The sequence below is a fragment of the Microtus oregoni genome, unplaced genomic scaffold (assembly GCF_018167655.1).
Source record: "Microtus oregoni isolate MIOR12 unplaced genomic scaffold, Mior012 000020F_ref0000438, whole genome shotgun sequence".
Classification (NCBI taxonomy): Eukaryota; Metazoa; Chordata; class Mammalia; order Rodentia; family Cricetidae; genus Microtus; species Microtus oregoni.
In genome coordinates this window covers 29,374,315-29,402,269 of record NW_024543079.1, presented here as the reverse complement: position 1 = coordinate 29,402,269, position 27,955 = coordinate 29,374,315, and the positions used below count along the sequence as shown (strand labels likewise).

The 27,955-nt window shown below is 39.4% G+C and overlaps 1 pseudogene; it reads right to left on the bottom strand.

The window, feature by feature from the left end:
* LOC121460038 overlaps nucleotides 1-27,536 on the bottom strand; it is a 35,088-nt pseudogene extending 7,552 nt beyond the window's left edge.
* Nucleotides 27,537-27,955: the final 419 nt, after the last annotated feature.

The following is a 27,955-nucleotide window of genomic DNA, read 5'->3' as shown; positions in this document are numbered from 1 at the left end:
CAAGCTAATAGGCCAACCAGTTTATGATTAAAATGTAGACCTCTGTGTGTTTCTTTGGGATTGAACGGCTGCCAAACCAGGTGGGACAGAAAGTTCAGTCAAACTTAACTACACCACACTCCTTGTACTTTCTGTTTTCCATCTTGATTTTGGAGTAAAGCACATGACCACCTTTGTTGAATTTGCCCTTTAGCAATTTTCATGTAAAATCAAATGAGAGATTTCTCACAGTTATCTGGCAAGAAGTCTACTCTGCCAAAGGAAACTGCAAAGCTTCCTCCAAAGTTGCCCCAATCCATCTCAATGGCTTGTTCAAAAGTAGCACCTCTTGGCACTACCCTTGGCCCGGCCCATTTTTTTTTTAATGCTAGCACCCAATGTCAGGGCCATGGCAAAGCCCATAAGCTCCAGGCCTTTGACTCCCATTTGCTCCAGGCCCATATGTACTCAAGACTGTTGGCTCTCATGCTCTTAAGACCCATGTACTCCATGCTCCAGGCCAGTGGCTATTCAGTTCATCACAGACCTATATACTCTAGGCTGCCCCCCATGCCTGTGATCACCAAGCCATCCATAAGCCCAATGGCAGGGCCCATGCACTCAATTAGTTTGGCTCACATAGTCAATGGCATGACTGCAGGACCAAGTGGCACAGAAACTTCAGTCAATACCTATAGGTCTTAGATCATAATTTTTACCTGAAGGCAAGAGATTGAAAACTTCCCCAGGGAAAGCCCAAGCCAGCACCCATGTGCTCCACACCAGACCAATGTGTTCCATGGTCTGTCCCATGCAATCAGTTCTGGAGGCCATATGATCAAGACCTAATGGGTTCATGTTCTCACTGGAGCCAGTGCACTCAACTGGACTCATGTAGTTCAAGAACAGGCCCATATACTCAATGTCAGAGCCCACTTGATCCATGCCCTAGCCTAGGCCTGTGTCCATGGGCTCTATGCCAGCACCACCAATATGGTCAATGCCAGGGCCCATCCTCTCCATCCCAGGGACCACGCAGGGACCTTGTCTCCAGCTACGCCTCCGCCCTGCTTTGTAGTGATCTCTTATTATTCATGCATTTCTTGGGATTTCATTTATTTTGCCGATGTTCATTCCAGATCCAAATTGTCTCATGTTTTCCATACCACCAACAAAGAGTGCTTCTATGCCTCCAATTTTATTTATTCCAAATCCTATGTCTTCCATTCCCATTCCTGAAGGCCCCAGGTTTCCCATTCTAATGCCTTTATTCAGGTGGTTGGTATCACTAGGCTTCTCTCCAGGTCCTAGCTCATGCTGACACCAATGAGTCCATGGGGGAAGTTGCTATGAACATTCAGGAAGAGAAAAAAAATCTCCCTTTGTTAAGACCCTCTCATTCATCTTGACACACACTGGTCTATCAAATTACACAGCTACAGTGGCTTGTTCAAAAGTCATAGTGCCTGTTCCACAACTTTGCCCATCTTAATCTTCCAGAATGTCTGCTCAGACCACCCCACCAGCCATACTAAATACATCAGTTTTGTCCAGCCAGCTTTATCATCCAGATTTGCTACAAATGCTCTGCTTTCAAGTCTTCCATCCTGTAATGCATGGATAAGCTTTTGTGGGATGTTAGGGTAATTTAGGATATCTACCCCACCAGTCTTTGCTATGGCCTTTTCCATTGCTCTGCTTCTTTGACTGTCAGTTGTCTCCCATCCAGACTGTGCTTCTTTAGAACTTCAGCAATCTTTTCATGCTCTCTTTCATCTTGAATTCAGCAACAGACATTCCTTTGACTTCCTTCAGTGTCCATTAAGAGTTCCATGTATGTTACCTCACCAAGTTTGTCTTTAACCAGGTTGTTAAGTGACTGCCATTTCACGTCCACAGGTATGTTGGTAATAAAGGCTTTGTATCTTTTAGTTGGATTAGCACACAGCTTAAAAGGATTGTCTCCTCTTTTTATGTCTTTCTCCTTGCTATTCTCATTCTGAGTAGGTCTTGGGCCTGGAGCTCCTTTGCCTCTCAGCAAGCAGGGTGCACTGCTCTCTTCCTCATTTTGGGCTCTGTCACTGCTACTTGGGCCTCTGCATTGACCCCTGCCACCTTTTTCTGTGAGGGCTTGGGCTGTGTGCAGCTGCTTCTTACATGCTCATATGACCCCACACTTCATTTTTTATATTTGTAATATCTTTTATAATAAGATAACAATAACCCAAAAGAGGATTGTGACAACCTCTTCTGTACCTTAAGAGAATCATGGGTGAAATAACCTAGAATTTATGACAGGGGTCTGAAGTGGAGGTAGCTCATGTCCCAAATAGAACAGCTCGCTGTGGATTCTATTGTTTCAAAGAGCTATATTAGAGGACAGCTGATGCCCCTGAAGAACTCATTACCTACTTTGCGGTGGCAGGAAATCTCAATGCTTTATAGGGTCACAAAAATAATCTGGTCTTTGAATAGACAGCAGTATAAAACTGAGTTTGAGTTTGTATTTTCTACTTGTGATCTACGCTCAGGCCTAAAAGATCTCAGTCAATAGGATGAAATATGACTTAAAATTGAAACATCACAATGAAAATATTCAAAAGTGCAATCTAACTAATAATTGTTTCATGACATGAATCTCTAAATAGAGCAATGTGCAAAGTACAGATATGCAAGAGTAAAATAGCCCTAGATTTATATGCTTATAATTACAAAGGAAAAGAAAAGAACACCATGCAACAGAGAGCAAATAAAATAATTTGTATAATTACACCAATTGTTCGAATAAACATCAATTATTCAGATAAATATCTATCATCCGAATTCTGTCAGAATAAAAACGTTATACTATTGTGAAAAATCAAAAATAAATTATCTCATGCATTGCCATACATAAAATGAAATGAAGATAAAATGGATAATCAAAACCATAATTACAAATATACTAAGAAATCAAGTTAAGAATGAAATTAGGGTTGAAAATATTAATGTCAAATAAATGAATGAGGTATAGCACAAAACCTTAAAAAGGAAAAAAAGAACAGATCATGGTCAAAGCTTTGTTCACTAAGGAGACACAGCAGTTGTGTAAATTCATTGTCAAAAATCTCATCAGACAAACGCACACCAAACCAAGCAACCAGACTATAAATACAAGGAAACTGACAAAGCTCAATGGTGATTTAGCTGGTGATAAACAGCTGTATGAATTTCAAATGTCAAATACGTCGAAAGTTGGAAGCAATAAGCAGTAATAAAGAATATAATCGAGAAATCCAATTTAGTACAAGCATGATATGATGAAGTCCCCGGAGTGAATGTATTTCTTTTACTGTGCAAACTGTTGCGAAGAAATGTACACTTTCCCTATTTTTCTGGAATATCTGTGAAAATCGACTACATATTTAGCCACAGAGGAAATCTCAATAAAATACATCCCAAATAGAGATTTTTTTATTTTTCATTATTTTATTTTATTATTATTATTATGTTTGGTTTTTCAAGACAGGGTTTCTCTATAGCTTTCGAGCCTGTCCAGAAACTAGCTCTTGTAAACCATGCTGGCTTCAAACTCAACAGAGATTTGCCTGCCTCTACCTGCTACATTCTCTGACTATATATAATTAAACAAGAAATGAGGAATACAAGGGCCAGCAGGATGATTATATGGAAATGAACTTTCTCCTCTAAGTAAAGAAATCAAATTAAAATTATATAGTATATCAAGTATTTGGAAAATAATGAAGAAATGATCATTTGGTATAAAGGACGGTGGATTGGTTAAAACTATATTATACAAAATGTCATTATTTCTCTTTTTGTTTGAAAACACTATGACGGCTGAGAAGCAGCTCAGTGATAGCTTTCTTGGCATGCATGGGTCCTTGGCACTGCAATCAACAAACAAACAAACAAACAAACAAAAAGTAAATGAACTCCATTTTCAAATTGGGGAATTTGGAGAGACAATGTTGTGAACAAAAGGAGAAAAACTGGAAGAAATATAATTGTAACCTATTTGTAATGATTTCATTTTATTTTTTGATTATGTGTACAAGTGTCTATCTGTGCCTGTGTATGTGCAAGTGGTGTATGTCCTGGATCCCCTGGAGGCATCTATACACTCTGGTTCTTATACTCTTTCTACCCCCTATTCTACAATGATCCCCGAGACTTGTGCAATTTAGGGTTGAGCATTCTGCAGTCTCATATTCTCTGAACCTTGGCTAATTGTGGGTCTCTGTGTTAATTGCCATCTACTGCAAAAAGAGATTTCTTTGACGAGAGTTAAAAGATATGCTGATCTATGGGTATAAGAATAGGTCTTTAGGAGTTGGTTTAATACCATAACCATCTAGCAGAATAATATCAATAGGTTTTCCCCTATGACCAATGACATATTTAAATAGGTGTCAGTTTAACATGTGAAAAATCATTAAATCTGGTAAGAAAGTGATTGGTTACTCATATGATAGTAGTGCCACTATTGTTCCTGTGGGTTTGTCTTGACAGGCTGGTCATTATTGTAGCTCACAGGGTTTGCAGGTAGGTGAGACTTGTGATTATATTTCTCTTCTGTTACAGTGCATAGGACTTTCCAGCACTGTGAAAGCTGTCCATATGGATGAGGCTTCCAAGTCAGTACCAGCTTTATTTCTTCATGTTCTAGGACTGAAGTATGTGGTGCATTCATCAGTAGGGTCATGCTGTCTGTTTCAGAGGATGGCTAGAAGCATTGAAAATAGTCCCTTGTGTTGGGGAGGGGTATATGAGATTTCACTTACCAACAAACCCTAAAGAGATAACCTATTCTTGGCGCTGGGCTTTCTATTTGCTTGCTTGTGATGTCTAGTAGTGGCACTGTCCCATTGTAGAAAAACTCAATTTAAATTCTTCTTATACACATGTAAGCATATATTTTAGGAAGCTTCTATAGTGGAATGTTTCCATATAATTTTTTGAAATGTTAAGGTTGAGCATTCTGCAGTCTCATATTCTCTGTACCTTGGCTAATTGTGGGTCTCCGTGTTACTTGCCATCTACTGCAAAAAGAGATTAGTGTTAGCTATCCCTCCCTGTATTGCTTTTTCTATTTGTGTTCCCATTCCCCACCCCATTGGACTCTTCTGTTCATTATTCCTCTCCAACCTTTTATATCACTATGTTCTATATTCTATTTCCCCACCCTTAAAAACACTCTCCGTGACCCCTAGTTAATTTCCTTAACTCTTTGGGTATTCCAAATAGAACACACATATCCGAAGATTATAAGCTAATATTCACAAATGAGAGAAAACATTCACTGTTTGTTTTTCTGGATCTGAGCTCCCATACTAAGAACAATTGCTTCCAGTTTTATCCATTTAGCTGAGGATTTCATATTTTTGTTACTATTCTATTATATAAATGTATCATATTTTTGTTATCCTTTCATCAGTTGATAGACATCAAGGCTATCTTCATTTCCTGATTATTGTAACTAAAGCAGCAATGAACATGGGTGATCAGGTAAGACCATGAAAAGTGAGGATGCGTGGGATTGCATAAATACGGAAAATTAAATCTTTATTTATAAGAGAAACAGCAAGTTAGAAATGGGAAAAATTATTAGTGACAGAAGAAGAGAATGAGTATAAAGTGTGGAATAGTTCATAAAAGACAAATAATCTCAAATATTGTCCAAAGGCATAAAATAATATTTAAGTTAATGGAAAGAAAAACATCATATTCCTGGAAGGGAAGTCTAATATTTTAAAAGTACCAACTTATCCTAATAATATATAGTTGTAGTGCAATTTTAATATGAATTATACTCAGCCAAAATTCCAATTATAATGGAATACTAAGTAACTTAAAAAAATACAAGAAAGTTTTGAAAAAGAATAATGACTAGGAAAAAATGTTCTTTCTTATCTCTTTCTGCCTAGTCCTTTAAGGCAAGGTTTTTGTGAATCTAGTTATTCCTGGCTTGGCTGGAAGTCGGGAAGCCTTAGTGATCCTCTTGTATCCTACTTCTAACAACTTGGATTACTTGTATGCAGGGAACGCCTGGCTTGTTACATGTGTGCTGGCATCTGAACTCTGGTCCTCATGTTGGATAGCATGTGTTCTTAGCTACTGAGCTATCTCTTCAATGCATAACACCATTTATTACAACTTTGTATTCTAAAAGAGCTACAGCATTGGTTTCCTGTTACTGTTGCAAGAAATTCCTACATTATCTGGGGGCTAAGGATAATTGCAATGCATTCTCTCAGGCTCCGGAAGCCAGAAGTCGGAAGGAAAGGTGTGCCTAGGGACACCTGGGCCTCTCTCTTCCTTGTGTCTTCCAGCCCCTGACATCAGTCTTCTCTGCCTGAGGTTGCATTGCTGCAGTTTCTGCCGATACAGTCATGCCTATTTCCTCCTCTGAGTCTTAACTGACGCTGTCTTCTTTCACAAGGACACAGGTGATGGTAGAGATACCGCATCAGTAATCCTGGGCCATTTCCTCCTGTCCACTTCCTTAATTGAATCACATTTGCAAAGGCTCTTTGACCAAGTGAGGTCAATCACACAGAGTTCAACGTTAATGCTCACATGTCTCTAGTGAGGAGTCTTTTTTTCAGCCAACTGTAGTCATTATGATCAGGACATTCTGCTTGAGTGGAAGACAAATAGATCAGTGGATAGAGAGTCCTGAAAGAGACCCAAACACAAATGGGTACAAGGTTTAAGGAATGCTTCATTAATTCATTTCCAAAAGTCACTCTGTTTGATAATTTTTTTTAATAGAAGAAAATAGAGATTTCTGTAACTTGATCAAATGAAAGTAAGGCCAAGGTATATCAACTTGCCAATGTAGAAGAAAAATGAACTTGACTTCTGAGACAATAGTAATATAGACAGTAGAAGAAAACAAATGTGGTTATATTAACATAAATATAGGAGACTAACATTTCACAAATGCCTCCTAAACATTAAGAGTCTAATGTTTAGTAGCAATTATTTATCTTTTTATTTTACTTAATATAATATTTTTATTAATCTATTGAAAATTTTATAAAATGAATTTTGATCATATTCCCTCCATGTCTCCTAACTTCTTCCAAATCAACCTCCCACAATCCTTTCCAACTTCATGTCCTCTTTTTCTTTCTAAATAACCCACAGAGTTTGATTTGTTCTGTCTATTTGCTCCTGGGTGGATGCTGTCCAACAGAGTTTGGTTGACTTACCAAGGGCTATATCCTTACAGAAAACTGACTCTTATTGTTGTCTATCTGTCAATAGCTCCTCAGGAGCTTGTGAGCCTCTCCAGGACTTTACCTTTTTCTTTCCTGATCCTTCTGTTTTGTGTTACAATGAACATTACTGCATAATAAAAAGTAAAATGAAATTTTACTTGTATTTTAGAGTTCCACAAACCTAGGTTGGAGTCCTGGCTATCACGGTATTGAATATTTATGAGGCTTACTTTCTCTTCTGTGTAGAGGAAGCAGCATTTTCTTCTGTGGGCTGAAATAATCTATATCTACACTTGTTTTTGTAATGGAGAGCACTACGTTCAGCACACTATTATGGAGAATGAGAGGGGTGTGGGGTCACAGGTCTTGTGGTTGACCTCTGAAGGAAGCGTGATCCATCTCTACTGTTTGGATGTGGATCGTTCACCAAAGCTTTGATATTGGAAGCTTGTTTCTCAGTACGGTGTGTTAAATGGTGGGTACCTTTAACAAGTGGACCCTATTGAGAGGATATTAGGTTATTAGGTCATTGGAGGGAAACTTCATGAAAGAGATTAATGTGATTCCTTTGGGACCCTTTTTAGTTCTTGAGAGTGAATAATTATAAAAAGAGGAAAGGTTTCTCTTCTCACTCTCTGGTTGTCTGTCTTGCTACATGGTGTTCTCCCTGTCATACACAGGCATCTGACCTTGTAATGCTGTCTTCTCAGAAGTCCCCACTGGAGTCAGTGCTTAGGCCATATCCTTGAGGGAGATGAATGCAAAATACCAAATTCACAGTTAGTTAAACGCAGTTATTCTTGCATAGTATCCAGTTTCGTGTATTTTGTTATAGCATTGGTAAATGGACCAAAATACACTCACAAACAAAAAAACCTGAGAATATATGAATCCATATTGGAGAATGGAGACACAGAGTTAGAGATTGACTTGAAGGCCCACCTCATCTCCCTACAGACTACTGAGATCACCATGTCAGTTATAACTACTTCCAGCTGGCATGATGATAAGAACTTGCATCCTTTTAAAATGAGTGCTTCTAAGTTTATTGTCTAGCCCCAATGCCTTGTGAGGTTTTATACATTTCTTCCCCTTTCATTTTAAATTCCTAGGTTCTGGGCTTATTTTGCAGAAAATAAGATAGATATATTTTCTGAATTCTACTAGTAAGGGATTATGGAAATTACTTAAAAGGCTTAGGTTAAGAGGCCTTTGAATTACAAAAGCACAGTTTCTCAAGCCAATATCCATCATTTAGGACATATTCAAGCTCCAGGAGATTATCACAGCCCTTACTTTGACAATTCCCATCACTGACTTGAATAGTAAATTAGCTTTACCGATAGAGGCCAGAATTAAAGAAGGAGGAATTTTCTAATTTCAGAAAGAACCCAAGGCCAAGAAAGAAGATGGTATTGTCTTTTTTCAGTGTTGTACAGCATACCAGTGCCAACTGGTGACAACCCTTATGCTTTTAACTCCTGATCCAAGTTTGTTCCCGTGCTCATATTCCCACTGCTTGGTAGAAAGCCTTTGAGACGAGAGACTACTCCTGGCTGCCCCAGATGGTCTTTTGTCCCAATCGCACATCAACTTGAAAAGTTATTTTTCTTCTTTGAAGGTGAATAAAAGCACTGGACTTGTATTTTCTTCCCTAACACATAACTTTCAGTTTCCGCAGATAGGTACAATGAAGCCAACAGTCACTGAAGAATTCTTGTAGAACTGACTGAAGAAACTACTGGATTAAATTGCTGTTTCTGTCTAATATGCTGGCGTGCAGGGTCTGGGCTGGGGAAAGAATGCCCTCGCCAAGGTGTTCTATTTAAAATTTACTTGAAGTCTGATGGGGAATAACCGACGTGTTGCTGGACACATCATGCACCTACCTGTTCTAAAGGAAGGTTAACACTGTGAGTGTTTATTTTTCACATATTGTGGTGGTTTGAAAGAAAATAGCCCCCAAAGGGAGTGACAAGGTGGGGAGTAGGTATGGCCTTGTTGGAAGAAGTGTGTCACTACGGATGTGGGCTTTGAGATCTTATATATACTCACATTTCACTCAGTGTGACACAGAGATCACTTCCTGTTGCCTGCAAGGTATTGGACTCTCAGCTGCTTCTTTAGCACCACATCTGCCTGTATACTCCTATGTCCCACCATGATGATGACAATAGACTGAATCTCTGAATTGTAAGAGAACCATCCCAATTAAATGGTTTGCTTTATAAGCGTTGCTGTGATTGTGTTGTCTCTTCACAGGAGTAGAAACCCTGAGACACATACCATTGATAAAAAATATGAACTTAAAGCATACTGTAAAACAACCAGACCATTTCTATCAATAAAACCTCTCTATTAAAATGTCAGTCCAGACCAGTGGTTCTCAATCTATGAGTTATAACCCCTTTGGGGGTTGTATATCAACTATCCTGCATATCAAATATGAAGATTCATAACAGTAGCAAAATTACAGTTATCAACTAGTAACATAAACAATTTTATCAATAAATTTATTTTAAAAAGAAATAATTTTATGATTGTGGGTCACCATAACACACGGAACTGTACTAAAAGGTCACAGCATTAGAAGGCTGAGAAACAGTGATATAGACTCCTTTTTATAGAAGTTTTTACTTTCTACAGTTCACTAGGCAAGCCCTCACCCCTACTGACTATTTATTTATGTATTTAGAATTAGATTCTCAGTACATTATTTTTCCTCAAACAAAAAATTTTCAATCAAGATCAGGATTAGGGTCTAAGCAAACTTACATTACAGCAACCTAAGTTTGAGTCTAGGTTTGAGGTGGAGATAAAATCCATGTGGTCAGATTGCCGAAGCTTTAAACATGAAGTATTGACAGGGAAGGCACAGAGAGAGGCTAACCCTAGCGTCTGCTGACTCTAAGATACACTGTAGGGCTTGCTCCCACTGGGTAACACTAGGAGGCAGAGGAGAACACACCTCAAGAGTCGTCCTTCCTAGAGAGGACAGTCTAGGTAATCATCAACCACTTATCTCTCCTCATTGGCTAGAATATGCTTCTGAAGGTATGAACTTTCCAGTGCTTCAGACCTGCTTGTCAAGAGCAAAGAGAAAGCCCCAAGGGAACGGTTGGCTGCTGCTTGCAGAAGGTCACCGTGACTGGGGCACCAACACCATATGCCGAAACAGCCTTATGGGAAACAAACTCGTATCTTAATTTCAACAACTTTATTTCATAAATAGGCCAGGCTTCTACTGTGGCCTCCCAAAATATTTAGGCATACATTTCTTAAGCACAGTAAGAAAGTAAGTTCATTTATTGATTACAGTTTAATTCGGAGGAGAAATTCAGGTTTTCATTATGATTCTAATTTTTATTGTTGTTAATTATTTGAAAATATTGCGAGTGGTTGGATCCTGAACCAGAAGTTAAAGACCCGTGAAGTTCACACCAATTATGACACTTAAGCCCGCATCATCTTGTTGGCAGGAAATGAGGTTCCTACCCACAGTTGCTTCTCAAACTGACAAATAATTAGACTTGACAGAGAAATATAAATGAAAATATTCAGTGTGTTTGTGTTGAGAGTAAAAAAGAAAACACCATAGTTGTACTTTTCATAAAAATCCATGCAAAGGCAACAAATACAGTCCCTTTCTCCAGTGCTCCCTGGAATGTTCACTATTCTTATCCGTCAAGTTTTACCTTTTCAGAGACTAACTCAAATATAGGAACATTGCAATCCGTTCTATTATGCCTTGAGTAAGAACCTTTCACTGACATTGATTTTTTTTCTCTTAAGAAAGTCCCACTTTATTTTTTTATATTTATTTTGAAGTTCTGTTTTTTGAATATTTCATATGTTTACTTACATCCTCCATACCCCTTCTCCAACTCCTCCCATATTCTATTTCCTCTAAAATTATGGACCTACTATTGTTATCATCTCTCTCTCTCTTTCTCTCTCTGTGTGTGTGTAGCTCTGTGAGATTTCCTCCGTGTGCACTGGCATGTAAACTGTTGTCATAGTGCAGTTCTTATTTAGGCAACCATATTGTCAGGATTTCTTGAGTGCAACTTCCATGTTATAAATAGGAGATATGGTCTTGCAGCCGATGTCCTTGTCCTCTTATAATCCCAACCCCCATAATGTTCCATGAGCCATGGGATTATGGTTGTGTTGTAGATATATCAATTGGGCCTGGAAACCAAATGGTCAGCAGTTCTCTACATTTTGACAGTATGTCTTTTTGTAATTGTGTCCATCTACTTCAAAGGAAGCTTCTTCGTTGAGGGGAGAGCTTATTGATCTGTGGATATAAGGATAAATATTTAGAATGAAGTTGGAAATTATACAGGTTAGAAAATGTCTTAGTAGTAGGCTCTCCTCTAGGGTTCAATGACTCCACTAGCCATGGGTAGTTGACTAGGTTTATAATAACGAACATTAATTTTTTTTTTCCTATTGAGCAAACCTTAAGTACTATTAAACAGCTTCTGTTTACCTCATGATAAAAGTGCCTTTACTGTACCTTGCATTTTGTCAGGCTGGTATTGTTGTGGTTCATAGTCTTTACACCTGGGTATGACTGTGGGCCCCATTCTTCTTTGTCAGCTTACATAGCACCTTCAGAGACTATGAGAGCTAATCGCCAGGGAAGTAGGCTTCTAGATTCGTGGAGGCATTGCCTGCATGTGCTCAACAAGAGGAAGCTCATACCTGGCACTGGAAATGTAACCAACGACGCAGGGCTAGTGAAGTCATGGATCTTGGGGAAGAACCTCTAAGTGTCACTTTACTAAACTAGCATAATCCCTAACACCATCCTAAATGTTGGCCCTTGTGCCCACAGATAGCTGAATTCTTGCACCTCATCAAGAATACTTCCGTTTACAACAGGTGGAAAATATTATAACAAACCACAACATGAGTTGTAGACAGTCCCAGTGGACATCTGCAATACAGCTCCCGCAGCCAAGTCTCAGGGGTCATTGAGGAAGAGGAAACAAGAGGACTGTAAGAGCTAGAGGAGAAAGGAGTTTGCCACAAGATTCTGTCTTCTTGCAGCATCAGAAACTAAATCCATAAAGTTTCTCCAACATTGCTGAGTAAACATGAGCTGGACAAGGAAAGCAATAATAGACATGCTAGTGTGAAGGCATAAAGCTCAGGAGACCTCAACCTTACACTAAGAACTACAGCCAACTAAAGAATGGTGAGAATAGAAAAAAAAGTCTTCCCCAGGGAAGTACACTCCAACTAGTTATCCATTTCAAGATGGTCAGTTCTGAAAACATACATAAAGTAGCATTATATACACTGAGTAAGTTGTACTTAATATATTTAAGAATATACACACAACATACATAAAGCAACATTATATAGACTGACTAAGTTACACTTAATGTATTTAGGAATATACATACATACAACATACATAAAGGAACATTATATAGACCGAGTAAGTTATACTTAATATATTTAGAAATATACACACATATAATAATAATATAAAAATGGATTAGAAAGAGAGCAAGCAGGGATATGTGGGAGGGTTTCAAGGGAGAAATGGGAAGGGGGAGCAATGCAATTGTATTATAATCTCAAAAACTAAAATAAACAACTTAAAAATCCTTTCTTAAGTCTGGACTTGTTCCTACATTATTAAAACTGTCACCATGTGTGTTTTGCAGTTATCCGAGGCCTTATCTTTTGCCAAAAAGTTTCATATCCTAGTTTCTGTTGAAGGGATGAACAGCAATGTTATTTATGGGTAATTACAAAATCACCTTGCTATGTTTGATTTAATGGAGAAACTTCAATCATGGTTTAGAGCTCATTCCAGGAATCAGTTATGCTGATAGTATTTAATGATTTATTGACTCAACTCTTCCTGCTTTTTGAGTGGAAGTTGGTGGTGATGATTTTATGTTTCAAAAGGATGGAAGGCAATGGTGATGCGTGGTAGATGCTCTCACTCAGCCATGGAACCCTGTCCTTGTATTTTCTGCCAGTGCATGTGTGTCAGAAGGGGCTCAGATATCATCAGTGGGTTCTTTAGGGGGTCTTTAGTGGAGAATCTACAGGAGATATGTGTGGTGTACCTGAAGGAGACAGGAGCCCTTGGAATAACTGAGTGATGAACTTATTATGTAACTGCACAAAGTGAACTTTTGATATTGCTTGAGTATACACTGAGTTAGAATGTTAAATTTATTTTTCAACTAAGCCAATAGTACACTATTTTTAAGTCTTTGCTGTAATTCAGGTGTGGCTTGCATAGGGTCAAGTTCATTAGAACCGCATGTTTTAGTGTGTAAGTGTATATATCGACACAACAGACACTCTTCTCAAGACAAAGAACATTTGCTTCACCCTAAAAACTTCCTTCTCAGTATTTCCAGACAGCTCCTCCCCCATTCAGCCAGTTATTTTATGTGTTCTGTTACTTTAGAATAGTTGTCCTTGTTCTTGAGTGTCACATAAGTAGGATTATGTGAGACACACTTTTGGTGTGGATCTTTTTCCACACAAATATTATGCTTCCTTCTTTGAAATTCAACTGTGTGATGCTTATATACATCATTTGTTTCTTCATACTGCTGAACAGTATTCTATTGTGTAAATATAGCACGCTGTATTTCCTAGCTCTCCTGTTGATGGATATTTGGTTTGTTTCCAATTCTTAGGCTATGTGAATAGAGCTGCTCTAAATATACTTGTAGAACCTTTTATGGTCATATATTTTCATTTCGTTTGGGTAAACACTAGTGGCGAAATTACTAGAGTATGGAAAGTCTATATGTAAACTTATATTATTTCTATGGTTAGAGTGGCTTAGGGATAAATGTTAAAAGATTAAATATAATAGCATTCATAGACTATTCCTAAAATTAAAAAATTTTGTATATGTGTGTGTGTGTGTGTGTGTATGATGTAGAGGTAGGAGAAGGGACTATTTCAATTATAAGCAACATTTTACTCAGTAAGGAAAGTGTACATTATTTGCTTTATTGGCAGGTAGAGGCATGAGAAAAATGCCATTTCAAGTGCATAGTCATCACCCCGGAATGTCATTCAAATTTATCTGTTCACTTGAGCACATGCCAATGGCATAAATGAACACTTGCTGAACTGTCATGATTGCATGTGCTGTTTCTTATCTGGGAAGAGTGCACTCTAGGACCAATGGTGATGACTGTTGAGGGCCACTCATACGTTTTCTATGTGAAAACAGCCTAAAGATCCCTAAATGACCAAACACAATACAAAGAAAAAAATTGAAAAAAGAACTAAGAAAAGTCAGAGCTGTAGTATAGACAAGCCAAGGACAATGGCACTGGGTTTTGATCCTACTGCATGTAATGACTTTGTGGGAGCCTAGTCTGTTTGGATGCTCACCTTCCTAGTCCTGGATGGAGCGGGGAGGACCTTGGACTTCCCACAGGGCAGGGAACCTTGTCTGCTCTTTGGACTGGAGAGGGAGGGGAAGGAGGATGGGGGAGCGGGAGGGAAATGGGAGGAGGTGGAAATTTTTAATTAAATAATAAATATAAAAAAATTTGATGAACTAAATTAATAAGTCTATGTTAGTTACCTTTCCATCATTATAACAAGTACCTGTGATAGCCAGCTTTTAAACAAAAAAGGTTTATTTTTGGCCAACAGTTTTGGAGGTTTCAGTGCATTGGCCTCACTGATTTGGGGGCCTGTGGTGAAGCGTTGCATTGTATCAGCGGGGACACAGCAGAATACAAATAATCACCTCATAGTCTGGAAGTAAAAAGGAGAGAGAGGGCCTGGAATCTCTCTTATCTCCTTCAAGAGCAGGCTCCACATGATTCAAAATCCCCTAGTAGGTAGACCCTACTTCTTAAAGGTTCTGCCACTTCCCAGTAAAGCCAGGCTTGGAACTAAGCGTTTGATACACAGACTTTGGGTGTGATCTAAGATGCAGTCTCTGTAAGGCTTCTCTCTTGTTTTCCCTAGAGTGATTAGAAAAGCATTAAATAAACAAGGATCACCCTGGAATAAGGAAGGGGATCTGCTGAAAAACACATTTCATTCTGGGTTCTGCACAGAAGGGAACCAGACAGAAATGACTTCATAAGACTTTAGGAATTCATAATTAATAGGCTTACAGTGATAGGTTCCTTTATAGCTCCTGGAGGTTCAGGTTAGGAACTATGGTGCACAACTTGCAGTCATTACTAAGAACTTGTCAACTTCTTCCTGAAATGGGTTCATTTATCTCTCTCTCTCTCTCTTTCTCTCTCTCTCTCTCTCTCTCTCTCTCTCTCTGTGTGTGTGTGTGTGTGTGGTGTGTATGTGTATTTAACTGTTGTGTTATTGTGTGACTTCAATAAGTTCATATTTGGGGGTGTTGGCAAGTTTCCTTGAACGATTTTGCTTGCTGAGGGCAATACTAGAGGTGTTTGCTGTTAACAAGCAAGGCTTACTTCTTAATTAAATGTTGGGATCTCAATCTAGGCTGACTTCTTAATTAAATGTTGGGATCTCAGTCTAGGCTCCCTATCAGCCTATGGCTCTCCCACACGAAGACTGCCTAATTTGATGATATGGGAATTTTGTTGCTGAGTCTGAGCTCCCTTTGGCAGTTCTGTGTGTAAAAGCCTTGATTGCTTTTTGTTGATGTACTGCCATCAAATGCTTGAATGGACCTCGATTTCTTCCTCTTCCTCCCTCTTGAATTTCTATCAGGTATGAAACACCACCAGACTAATATCTCAGCCCCACTAGGAAGACTTGGTAAGATTAATGTTTGCCTTAATTGTTTGGAAACCGGAGGGATGTCACTATCCACTTATGGAAATGCCAGATTGTGGTATTTCCTGAACATGGATTCCTTCAGAGACTTGATCCCCATTTTCCATAAAATTATTAGCACAAGGAATTCCTCTTTTCCTTTTGTGGAAATTATCATTTGTAAAACTCAATGTTGGCTTCCAAGTTTTGGCAACACTGTTTTGAGTTTTTTGTTTGTTTTGTTTTTTTGCTTTTGGGTTTTTTGTTTGTTTGTTTGTTTTGTTTTTTTTAGGCAGAAATCCAATTCGGTGTATTTCTTGATCTTTTATCACTGTGTGCCTCCCATCACCTGGTGAGAATGGAAGCAGCAGGCAATTTAATTTGCTCACAGTATAATCGCAGGACCCTTTGGGTAAGAGCTTTTAGCAGCTCTGTGCTCTAATTGTTGATTTACTACCTGCTTCTAGGTAGAGGGCCCTGCATGCCTTTGCTTAAACTCAGGCTCTCAGCATTCGCTGAAGCATTCAAGGCACTACTGGTGGGAGGGGAAAGGATCCAGGAAAGGTGGGGGACAGAGCTTATTGTTCAGGGTCCCACTTTTTCTGACACACTTTCTCCCTTGTGCTACTGAGGTTGTTGTCTTCAGGAGTTTGGCTAAGGAAATAAAGGCAGTGATAATAAAATGGAGGAAAACAAACCTTCAGTGAGAGGCAGAGGAGGGAAAGAGAAAGGGAAGAAGGCAAGCACAGAGATCAGAAGAGCCCAGGTCAGAATGAATTCCCCTTTCCTCTCAGTCCTTCCCTCCCACTTCTCTGTAACTGCTGTGAATTTAGTGGCTTTCTTAATTCGATGACATTCCATGTATCGTGGAGACTTCTTTCTGCTGAAATACTTATTTGCTTCAAGTTGGGCTGGATGAAATCTCAACCATGATTTAGGAACAAACATGCACAGAAGCACATTGCTGTTGGTGGAGTCTGCCTGGGGGAGGCACACAAACACCTGGCAACTCCCATCTAACCTGTGAGCCATTGCTGAATTCTAGCAGCTGCAAGCACATGAGGTCTATCTGGAGTAGTGTCACCCCAAAGTCTCTGGGACACGGATTGGGATCCAGTAGTGCACTTTTCCTGTGCTACTTACTTGTTCTGTGTATTGCCTGCAGAACACAGAGAGACCACATTTACAAACATTCCAGTAAAAACAAAGCAGTGGAAAAGGTGAACAGATTTACAAACATGATTTCATGGTAAGCTTCCCAAGGGAGATGAAAATCCATCCCCACTACTATACAATGAGGTTCTCCAAAGACATGCTAGTCATGGATGTCACAGCGCTGGTTAGAAGAAGTTTTGTGTCTGTCAAGACTCCAAGTGACCTGCTTTAAGGACATAAAATGTTATGATGAACAAAAACGTCTTCCAAGGCAGTGGAAAGAAATGGCCAATGGCATTTACAAACACACCCTTCCGCACCCACACACCCCTGACCTCAGCAAGTTTGCAGCTGTATAATCTCACAGTGAGAAGATGCAGATGGCTGAGCAAGAGCCTAAGGTTCCGAGAGACTCAGTTCAGTGCCTTGCGGAATCTGCTTATTTTTGAAGCAGTGGACATTTTAAGGTCGGGAGAATATCTACTCACAGCCAAGCCCGAAGACCTCTTGTCTCTGATATGATGTATGAAGAAGACATAATCCAGAGCTCACCAGCTTACACAGAGAGGTTTCAGACATCTATACTTATATTCTGGCGGTGTGTATGTAGTGTATTCTCTGGCGATAGCTATTAAGTCTGGATAGTGCACTTAGGTTGTATATTTTATAACTGGCAATGCTACCATATCCTTTCTAAGTCTTATATGTTATTCTCTAGGAAGGAATATGAGTGGAGCTCTTCAGAGATGTTGGGTGTCAGCAAGTAAGAAGCCTACCTTAAAATTGTTCTTAAAGTAAATTGTTTGAAGAAATTGCTAGACATCTTCCAGTGGAGAACTTTGAAGATTGTCATGACTATGTGACTTTAGTTCAAGGAGATATAAAAGAATCAAGGGCTAATAGCACAACTGGATTAAACATCCTTTTTTGAGAAAGGGCTGTCTTCAGAAATTGTGAACCCAAGTGACCTGCATGGAGAGTAATGGAATTGAGTTCCCTTAAATAAAATTTTAAATAAATTTTGAGATAATAATATAACAACATTTCTCCTTTCCCATTCCTCCTTTCAAACACTATCATATAGCCCCCTACTCACTTTCCTCCAAGTTCATGGCCTCCTTTTTCACTAATTGTTATTCTGTGCGCGCGCACACACACACACACACACACACTCATAAATTAAGTCCTTTCAGTCCAGATTATATTATTTGTATGTTACATTTTTTACTTGTATGATGTTTTTTCTAAGAAAGGAATGATCCCACTCTGGAAATTTCACCCATCCTTACTTTGTCTAACCTTACCACGCCTCCTTCTCTGGAGGTGAAAAAACACAAGCAAGGAGGAGAAGGTCTGAACTGGATAGATTTGGAGAATCAGACTGTCATAGGAGCACAAGGACATTTGAATAGTCAGCATTAGGAGATGCACAGAACTGAATCACTGTCAGGTAAACCGGAGATGCTGGGAGGACCAGGCAAAAGTATGGACTAGAGGAGAACATCTCAACCTTTCTAATGCTTTCTAAAGCCAAAACAGCTTCTTTATTCATTAGCCAATAAAAGCAACACATAGACAGAAGGACTTTCTACACCAGATATCCATTCAGATAGTATCCTAGATAGTTTTATGTCAATATATACAAGGTAGAGTTATCTGAAAGAAGGGAACTTCAATTAAAAAATGCCTCCATAAGATCAGACTGTCGTCAAGCATGTGTGGAGTTTTCTTAATTAGTGATCAATGTGTGAGGGCCTAGACCATTCTGTGTGGTGCCATCCCTGGCATAGTGGTCCTGAGTTCTATAAGAAAGCAAACCATGGAGACCAAATCAGTAAGTAGCACTCCTGGGTCTTCTGCATAAACTCCTGCCTTGAGGTTCCTGCACTGTTTGAGCTCCCTTCCTGACTTTCTTTGATGATGATATAGAAGTATAAGTCAAATAAACCATTTCCACTCCATCTTAGCCATGGTATTTCATCACAGCAATAGAAATCCCAAATAAAACAGGCAGAGTGAATAATATTCCCATTTTGCTTCTTGATACTGCTCAAAGATTAGTTTAGAGGTCAACAAATAGCTGATTCTTTAATATGTTTTAAGGGGATGAGTAAGACTTGAGTATCTCTTTCTCTTAAACTTTTGTGGGAGAAAACTGAGATTCAAAGAACTAGTTGTATTTATATACCTGTAATTCCTGCAACTGGAGGCACAGGCAAGAGAATTACACATTCAAGGCCATCTTAAGATGCATTAAGTAAACAAAGAAGACAAGGAGGAGGAAAAGGAGAAGAAGGAGGAACAGGAGAAGGAAGAGAAACAACAGAAGGAGGAGGAGGAGGAAGAGGAAGAGGAGAAGATTCTCAAAACAGAGAAGGAACTACCTTAAAATCTAGTCCTGTTGTCATAAAATGCTACACACAGAATGTGCATTGAGATAGATCCCAGGCTCCCAGGATGTGAGTTGTCTAGAAGATACAGTTTTCCATTCCATTGTAGTAGGGCTGGCTAGGTTATAAGCTGAAGATATTCTTCTATATATCTATATCCGTGTAGATGCCTGATACTGTAGTGACTGAAAAGATATTTATGGCTCCAGTTCTTAAGCATGTACCTTTTTCATTACTCTTACTCATCTGCAGATGAGGGCTAGTCCAGTTTTTTTTTCCTAGCTCCTTTGCCCCGCGTTGCCCATAAACAGAAATAATTATAAATTATACCACAGGCTAGTCAATAGAAAGGCTTCTGAACCCTGGCTTTAATTCATCATGGGTGATAGTTCATTCCACAATGCCCCACAAGACAGGAATAACTTATTTTAATTGGCCATCATTTGTAGTCCACAGCATGGTCTACTTTAGAAATGACACTGCCACTTTATTGTAACTGCATTTCTCTGACTCATGGCTTTCTAACAGAAGGGAATAGATCAATTTTTCATAAATCATAAAAAGTACATAGGAAAATAAAATAGATTTCTGTCCCTAGCTTTTCTGGCTCTCTCATACAATGCCAACCAATAAAATATCATCCAGTTTGGTGACTATCCAGCTATACTTGGAAATCTCCCAAGGAAGATGGCTGAGGAGGTGACAGCAGAGACAAAAGGTCACAGCTTGGGCTTGGAAAAAGCAACAACATGAACCATTCTACAAGCTTCTTTGACTCTTTGTTGCTGAGACTGTCATGATAGTCTAGACTACCATAGCTGCACTGAATGGGATGGCTTTGTCCTAAAGGGTCTTTATTCTTCATTAGAAACAGTTATGAGCTAGTCCTAAGGTTTTGGCATATATATGTGATGTCATTAGGATTACTATAACTTTTAAAGGTCAAGGAAGTAGCAAAACTATGCCTGAGGTGTGAACAAAAGAGGGTGCTAAGACCTGGCCTCCCATGTGAAGAGCTCTCTAACCAAATGTCCTATGTGACAAAACCTCGCTAACAGAAACTCAGGAACTCAGTGGTATCCCAATCCGCTCTCACTCATATATATGATATGTGTGTGTGTGTGTGTGTGTGTGTATATATATATATATATATATATATATATATGTATATGTATATATATATATATTATCTTCCTCTCTCTTCCCCTCTCCATCTTTTAAAAAGGGATATTATTTTGAGAGAAATTGGAAAATAGAAAGAAGGCAAACATCCTCTGTTGTCAAAAATTGCCATTGTAGCAAAGGTAAGATGGCAAGAGTAGTCTAAATGGAAGCAGAGGTCTAATTCAATCATGCTAATTTCACCAAGGGTCATTGTGCTGTTTCCATGGTGGATGGAGCCTGTCTTCCAGTGTATCCCATACTGCACTTGCTTTCCTTGCAGCCTGTCATGGTTTTTGTAGGTGATTTAGCAAATGTCAAAACTTTTCATCTAATGATAGGCTTGATTTATACAGCCAAGCTGGTATTTGCATCATCCAGATGACTCAGAACTTAGGTGGCTTTCACAGCATGGGAACCCCCATCACTACTCACCTTTAAATTTCCTCTCCACCTGGAGGATGACCTGAAACTGCTCCCTCTTCCTCTTAGCATTTCTGCAATACTTGATCTTTAACCTGTTCCCAAGTCTCTCTTCCTCCAAGTCACGATACCAATGGAAATGCACAGTGGCACTTTCTTTTCCTTCCTCATTTCTTTTTACCAATAAAAAAGCTCGCCTATCTTCATAATTGCATGTTTTGTTGTCTTTCAATGATGAAAGCTAATCATCAGTAAAATAGTACATTTATTACATGTCAATCACATGCACAACCCAGCCTCGGGGTAACAAGGAGGGTTGGCTTCGCCAACTAGCCTGGAGTATGCAACTCAGTGGGAAACCCAAGAAAGACCCATCCTCAAAACAAGGCAAGGGGAGAACCAACTCCCCAAATGGTTGTCCTGTGGCTTACACATACACACCATAGTATGTTGCTTGCCCTCGGTCTCTCTCTCTCTCTCTCTCTCTCTCTCTCTCTCTCTCTCTCTCTGTGTGTGTGTGTGTGTGTGTGTGTGTGTATGTGTCTCTCTGAATAAGTAAATACATACAGAATCTAGCTGTATATAATTCTTATTTTCCCGCTTAGTATCAGCTTCCATATTTTCAATAACAACTCCCAGATTTATTGATGATACTTTCTTTAGCTTAGTACTGGTCATTTGGCCTTCATCAAATGCTTCACAGGGTGAACATTTGTCATGTACCCAGGCTAGCCAATTACAGCCTAGTATTCCCCTGGCCTCGATGATCAGATGAGCTTGTGACTTCATGATGACCAGCCAGTGCTGAGGTTGATGGTGAATAACGACCTTATTTTTCTCATTGGGATCGAGGAAAATACAAATTGAATGGTATATCCATGTGTAGGCTTGTCCTGCCAAATGCTGAAACTACTTCATACAAAACTAAAGGCAATAAGTGAAAACAAAGGTAGCTGTCTGACTGTGGAATCATTTGAAGTTACACAGTCTGCCTTTGGATTTTCTTTCATGTTTTCTCATACCAACTTCAGTTTTCTGTCATTTTTAATGGTGTGGGGTCTACTTCTCTCCTCCAAGAACAAGTGCGGTGAGATAAAGCCACCTGGTTGTGTTTGATAGATGGGCTGATGTTGTTCTTCTCACTCCATTGGGCCAGTTTATCCCTTTTTCTCAGGATTCTGTTTTTGGATGACTTCCAGTACTGCTCTCTACCACTTGGTTCAATTTAGCAGTTATGGTTTAGAACAGAACCTCTGCAGACCAATGCTTCTAAGCCCCTTCCTCCTACCAAACCATCAGTTATGCAAAAACAACAAACTTTTAAGTCTAAGAACATTCACAATTGGGATAGCAAAGTGAATTCATCACCTTCTTCTCTGTCACCTGTACTCTCTCAAGTTTTAGCTATTCTATTAATTCACAATGGTGATATATTATTTTCTTCAAAAATTATAACCTAGAGTCATTCTAGCGCCCTTTCTCTATAAACTTGACAACAATACATTTATTGTATTTTACTATCTTGGTATCATAGATATGTTCTCTATGCTATGATCACTAATTTTATAATGTCTTAAGATTTTAGAAGATCTTTTTAACTGCTTTATGAAAATTTTTTACTCTGATTATTTGTGTGTGTATGTGTATGCATGCGTTTATGACTCTCCGTGTGTATGTTTACACATTCATGCATTGGGTGCTGTGACTATGGCATGATACTCAAGCTATGGTTTACTTGTGTCTCTCCTTTAAAAAGTCTCATGTGGGAATTCAGGATCCCACTGTGATCTTCTTAACTGAGGACACTAGAAAGTGATTGGGTTTAAAGAAAGCCACTAGGGTTGAGCACCCATTATTGTATCTTCATAGCTTTATAAGAAAATGAAGAGGCTCACACAGACAGGTATTTGCACTCTCTGTTTATTATCATGTGCAGTGGTTGACTTTAGTTGGCAACTTGGCTAAATTTGTTATCAACTAGAAGCCACACAGGTAGACACATTTGAGAGAGACTTCCTTGTGTGCGCCATTAATTGTAGGAGAACCACTCTAAATCTATGACAGGCTTTCTTGTGTCAGACTACAAAACAACATGGGAAAAGGAAAAGAAGAAAATTTTTGCATTTTGCCTGCTTGCCCCTACTCTTACTGGCAAGCCCATCTACTTTGTTGCTGAGGCACTTCTTCACTGGTATTAGAATCTACATCTGCAGGATTCCAATGTAGACTGAAGACCAGAAGCTCTCTAGGAATTATCTAGAAACTTAGTAGCAGAGTGGGGCTGTTGGACATCATGCACTTAACAACTACCAGATTCTTTGCCTCTCCATTGGAAGACAGCCATTAGTGGACTGCCCATACCATAGCCTGTAAATTACTCTAATAACTTCCCTTTTGATGCTATGTGCCACACTGGAACTCTGTCGAGAAGAAGGTCATCACCAAATGAGTCCCCTAAACATGCACCTCTATAACTATAACCCTAAGTAAACAGCTTTTCCTGATGGAGGTATTCTTCCTAGAGTATTTCCTTATACTATCAAAAACCAAGATAACATACCATTGAGTATTTATGTATTCAAGTATACTTTAATTACATGGCATCATGTCTTAAATTCCTTTGTGCCTAAATAACACTAGATCTAAATTACTAACAACACTTTTCATAATCTAGCCCTTAAGTTTCTTTTCTATTATTATCTTTTGTAAATCATCAACTTTACCAAGCTAATTTCTCTTATTAAAAAATACTGTGCTCCAAACTGAAAGGAAAAATGATATTGTACACTTAGATGAGCAGTGAGTGAGAAGAGGCATCAATCCTGTCTGGATAAGTCAAAGATTTTTTTTTTAAAGCAGTCAAGCAGTAATGTGTAGTCAGCATTCAAAAGCAGAAAGACTGACCACTTTTTCCAACATGGTTGGAAGTGGAATCCTCTGGGCAACAATGCCATCCAAGAAGGACTTCAGCAGAGAATAACAGCGTGTGAATATGGAGAGCTCAGGCAGAAGCTTGGGACATCTAACTACCTTGAGGAAGCCAAGCTACCTTTGCTGAGACAAGCTTACATGCATAAGACTGGGACAGTTCTCTCTGTGAGATGGCAAGGATTCCTTCAGCTGAGCTAAGTGCCCCACATGAACATTGGAATAAAAATGTAAAATGTAGAACAGTCAGATCTGAACAAATCCTCACAAGCCACTCTTGCTCTTCAGTCCTGAACCTAAGGTGATCGCTCACACATCATTGGTCCATGCTATTGAGATCCTTAGCCTTAAGATGGACATCCCAGCAGGATACAAGGGTTCCTTTGTCATACTCCCAAAGTCTCTTTTAATCTTTTCTTCCTCTGCCTCTCACCCTCTCAAAGTCCAGAGAAGTAGTCCCATCTTTGTAAAAATATCATGATCTTTTCATTTTGTCCTTCACCTTACTTTTCATACCTCCACTTCTAGAACACACTGGGAAGGACTTTACTCTGATTGTGTTTGCTCTACTTGTCTTGGCATCTCAAGGATATAGGTCTGTCTAGCACATAATAATAGGTCCTCACAATTTTTTGAAGTGACTGAATGAGTTTAGATAGAATAAGAAAAGGTAACAGGTCCAGAGAGTGAAATATACACAGGTTGTTTTTGAAATCCTGTTAAGGACTTGATGGAAAATACGTTGTAGAAACAGATTAGAGACATCAGTTTTGTATGAGTAATGAAATATTGTTCTAAATATACGTTATGTAGAATCTGGTTGAGAAAAATGTGAAATATTTAAACAAATTCACTAATGAGTTACTATTAAGAGAGTATGTTAGAAATATATTTCCTGGTTAAAAAAATAAATTTCTTGGTAAAAATATATTTCTTGGTAAAAATGTGCAGTTTAAATGTCAGTTTAAAGTGTTGACATTTGACACAACACGATATTGATTCTGGGCATGAGGTTGGTCTATGAGTGAAGATTTAGCCACTACAATAAACCCTCTAATTCAATGTCCACAATAGAGATTTGATTCTTGTTTAAGCAATGAGAATAGTTTTTGTTTGATTGTTCTGTTCTGTGTTGTGACTCAGAGACCCAAGTGGCTTTTATTTCCTAAGCATACAGTGTCAGAGCTTCAAAGTGTTTTTGCCACCTTCAGTTTGCCACAGGAACTGGCAAGAGGTCATTAGAGTCTAGGGCCGACCTGATGAGCATTGCTGTCCACATTCAGCTATGTGGCCACACTAAATTCACAGGAGTAAAAAAACATCATTGGAAGACATATAATATTTTAATGATTACAGGCCACAGTTCCTTCTGCACTGTGAAAAAAAAAGGATGGAAGAAGTAAGGAAAAGAGGAAGGAAAAGTGGGAAGGGGAAAAGAAAAGAGGAATAATAGAGAAAAGGAAAAGCATTTGAATATTTCTTTGAAGAAAATAAAACATCAGTAGAAAATAATGTTCCCAGCCCTGTTTTGCCTATCATAAGAAGTCAGCCTTTAAAAGATGTTTGGAAAAATTATAAAAAGCCTGTGTATTATTTCTCAATTCTGTAAATGGTTTCTCTGTACTTATTCAAGCTGACAGGATGATTTAAAAGTCGTGATTCTATTCTGCCTGTCATCACCACCACCAGCAGCAGCAGCAGCAGCAGCAGCAGCAGCAGCAGCAGCAGCAGTACTGGCTGCGGCAGTGGCGGTAGCAACATCATCGTCACTGTCATCACCACATCTTCATTGCACGTCTGACATGATGTATTTGTCACTGCATCAGGTAATGGAGCTTCAAGGAGGCATAAAGACCTTGAGGACCTTCTAACTACGTTGGGAAGTCAGAGTAACTACATTTCGAAGGTAAATCACAACGCAAGACTGTGTGTGCTCAGGGCTAAGTGAGCAATGGTGATAGCATAGAGAAATGGGCCTCCACAAGATAGATGTAATAGACTTCTAAGAAGCGCGGATATTTGCTTGACCAGAGAATCATGGGATATAATAACCATGAAGGCCTTTAATGGATATAGATCTCCTTCACTTCATAAATGTGGCAGCTGGTTTATAGAGATGACCTCATCCCTGATTATGTGGGACTCTCTCCTTGAGCCTGGGCAGTCTCTACGACTTGTCTTTCATTCAGAAAATAGGAAGGAAGTGTGGTTGTGATTGATCAGACCCGAGTCCTATAGACCCGATGGCTTCTGTTCAAGCTCTCTCAGAATTTTCACTCTAGAGAAGGTCAGTCATCGAATAAGAGGGACGGCCACACTGTGAAGTAGCTTATGCCAGAGACATGGAGTGTCTGTGCAGACGGGGAATGCCTTGACAGCTGTTAGTCATTACAGTTCAAACACTGGGCATACGAATACAGTAGCCATCTCGGATGTCTAGCCAAGTCACTTATTCCTGTGACTCCATCTCCTCTCGCCATCTGCCTACAAGCAAAGCAGTGGAAACGTTCTCCCTGGGTCCAGCCAGCCCAAGGAGCCATGGTTGCTTTAAATTGCTGAGTTTTGAAGTGATGTTCCAGAACATATAGTAACCAAAACAATGAGAAACAGATGACATGGGCTACAAGGTCTCCCTGATGGCAGATGCTTTGAATCACATGCCTTCACTCCTGATGCTGTGCCCTTGAAGCCAGGCCTTCTTTAAGCTTCAGTGGGTCTTAGACTCACATGGTAAGGATGTTGTTCCCATTCCGATTACTGGGCTCCACTCCTCTAGTTATTCTGCTTAAGCCCCTCTGAGGCAGGACCCTTGTTTGTGAACTTACAGCAAGCTCCCAGGTGATGGTGAGGCTGTCAATGTATGGACCACATTTTGGATAGTTTGCCAAGGCCCGGACCTGAGATAATCTCAGCACAGATTAAGCAAGTCGCATACTGTCATTTACCACTGTGCTTCTTCCCCATTTACTGTTTGCTGCATCCCTAGGTAAGTAACTGAGAAGCACGAGGTACAGGCCTTGTTCAGAACGTGCCCAGTTGTAGCTAAGCCTGGCTTTTGCTTTCCTAGCTGTAGGCTGCAGAAGCCCACGTGCTCTGACATCTAGACACCCTTATCTAGCTCTGTTTTCTCCAGGCTTGACCGTGCTGGTTTTATAACCTGGTTACCCGAAGCAATTAGGGGCAGCATCCAGATTTTCAGATCCATTTCCCATGGAGACGCACGTTAGGAATCTCCCACAGTGAATTTAATTAGCAGAAAATGTGGCTCAGCCAGTGACTTGCTGCGCAGATAAGAGCCCTGACTGCCCACGGAGAGCAGCTCCCCTTTCTTTAAAAATGGCAAGTTTCCTAAAAGGGGTAATGGATCTCAGCCGGACGTCAGGTGGGACTCACTGTGCGGCTAGATTCTGTGTAGCCAGGCAGCTCACACATTTCACTTCTGTTCAACTGAAAGAACTTACCTCAGCAGAGACACTAGCAAGAAAGGCTGAGGCTTGAGAATGACAATGCCGGGCATCTCCCTAGGGTCCCTTGGCCTGTGCTGTCCACTGCAGATGGTTTGGATGAGATACAGCAATCGTATTTACTTTGGGAATTGCTATTGGAGGTTGTCTGATGAGTGTTTATACCCTATATGATTCATGGCAAGTGTGCCATGGATTTGCTTTGGGATATCTCTATATAAAAAGGCTATGTTTATAGTCTTCGTTGCATGAGAGTTTGAATGTGACCTTGTTAGGCATTAATGAAAGTTACAGGCAAGTATTTGGGAAGCATCAGTGAGTGAGTAGGCCCCTCCTATGCAGGATAACCCATGCCATCTATTACAGTGCCCATTAGATAGGATGTGAGAAATTGATAGAATATGTTCCTTCTATTATAATTCTATATGAGGATTAATGGCTACATCAACTGCCATATGGTATAATTTGACAT